This window comes from Alligator sinensis, unplaced genomic scaffold, assembly GCF_000455745.1.
Source record: "Alligator sinensis unplaced genomic scaffold, ASM45574v1 scaffold1108_1, whole genome shotgun sequence".
NCBI lineage: Eukaryota > Metazoa > Chordata > Crocodylia > Alligatoridae > Alligator > Alligator sinensis.
In genome coordinates, this window is record NW_005842256.1 from 1308533 (window position 1) to 1310721 (window position 2189).

Here is a 2189-nt window from a genome sequence, read left to right on the forward strand (position 1 = left end):
ATTAAAAAGTTAGATATTCAAAATTATGAAAAGTCTGGCAATATGATGATCACAGTCAGCAGGTCCAAGTGCACTGGCTTTGTGGCTTGTTTGTGGCCCAGTAAAGTAAGTTTTCTGAACTGCTGCGTTGATCACATTCAGCCAATTGGATCTAGCCTGCTGGGCAGTCGATTGCATATTCCACCACTGAGGCATTTGGATGTACTCCTTTTGAGGCACACTTTTATGTAACTGTGGGACAACAGAAGATTCTCTGTTCCAGACCTTCTTTTATGCTAGTATTAGTTTGATTTATAAAAACAGTAAAAATAACAGGGTTTTTTCCACTCAAGGCCTGATTCAGTTTTATAAAATGGACTAGAAGTATAGCTCTTTAAAATGCCTTATTTTTCCTTTTTTCTTTTGTCACACCAAGAGTTATCCAAGAGCTTGCAAAGGTAAGAGATTCCTAATTCTGCTGCCACTACGACAGGATCTGAGTGCTCTTGCAACTAAGAGAAGTGCAATGTGAAATGTTACCTTTTAAGTGTTGGCATCTAAATGCTTAACCTTGTTGGACTCTGAGACAGTGAGAGGTCCTTTCTGACTTACTGACAATAAACTCATCTGTATAGAAACCTCACACAAAGACACACTATACAGATTAGCAGAACTACGTGGGGAGGATTAGGAACATGCCCCCAAACAGCAATTTTTTAGGAGAGCTTATTTTAAAAACTACTATATCTTATAGAGGTCATTTAGTGTCAACACTTAATCTGAGCACTGTCTCCTAGTCTTTCTATTTCCCCACTGGAAAATTTTAATGTTATTCTACTGTAAATGCTGTTGAATGTAATTCTTTTGAACAAGATGTTGTGAGTGATCCCTTTTCTCCTCTACAGTAATAAAACTTGGATTCAGGAGTTTTAAATGCATTGTGCTGGTGTTGTTGCTTACTCCACAGGGTGGCCGCTGGGGCTTGGGGGCAATATCAGAGGGTCTCTTCAGTGGCCTTGGGGCTGGGAATGTGCGAGAGAGGCCTTTGTTGTTTTTTTCATTGTTGGGGTGGGAGCTAATAGGAATTTGGGAGAGCTTGTAGATGACGGGTTTGAGGGACTAGGGAACACCGGACCCCTAGGGTTATGCTTCACGCTAGGGCAGTGGTTCTTCACCTTTTTACACTCAAGGCACCCCTCGTCAGGTCGCCCCTTCAGGACACACCTTGTTAGACTCATGGCCCCCCTTGGAAAATGCCAGATCTTCATTTTCACTTGTTTTTTGACCACAGAAAAATAATAGCAAAATTCTTCTGTTGCAAAGAACTCAGAAAGACCAGGGCAGAATAGCTTTAACACTGTGGATTCTTATTTGAAATCCTTAGGTTTTCTTGTGAATCATGTTTACACACCTAACAACGCTAACATTGTGGAGCACCGCAGGGTGCCAAAGACCCCTGGGTGAGAATCGCTGCAGGAGAGGATCCCTGGCTGTATAAAGCGTGTGCTGGAGGTGGGACAGACAGAGGGCCATGGACCCAGACTGGCAAGGCTCCCCTGTGTTAATCGACTGCAGGGGACTTTGGGGATAACCTGCTGTGTCTTCTCTAGCACTAAACCGGCCCCCTGTCAGGACTACGGTACTAAGTCACTGCAGTTGTTCAGGCTGTCTGTGCCGTACCAAATACTGCGCTTACCCACATCGCTTGCTCTACCTTTGCTGCCACGGGGGGCAGCGCTCTTGGATTCATCTCATCAGCTCTGCAACATCCCCAAAAAGTCTTAATCCGCCTCAGAGTCCAGACCTGAGTTGCTCGGAGCGGAAAGGCTGCCCGGGCCGAGAAGGGCTGCTGCAGCAGAGCGGGGCGGCGGGGACGCCGGCGGCACGGAGCCCGCGGCAGGAGAGGAGGAGCCCCGCAGTCAAGGGTCTTCCCTGACCCCACACATCCGCGTCCTCCGTGCACCCCCCTGTCTCCCTTCTGTCCTTTCCCCCAAGCAGCCGCAACTCGCTCTGCAGTCTTAGCTTCTCCCCTGCTCGCATTTACCGCCACAGCCCGAGTTGGCAGCTTGAGGCCCCGGCTCGGGGCTGCATCCGGCTCAATGCGGGGGCCGGCGAGGCTAAGCTCCCAAACCTCGGTGCTGCGGGCCCGGGCCCTGCACTGCCTCAGCCGGGCGCAGGCTGCGCGCGCCATCGCTGCCGCCGCCGGCTCG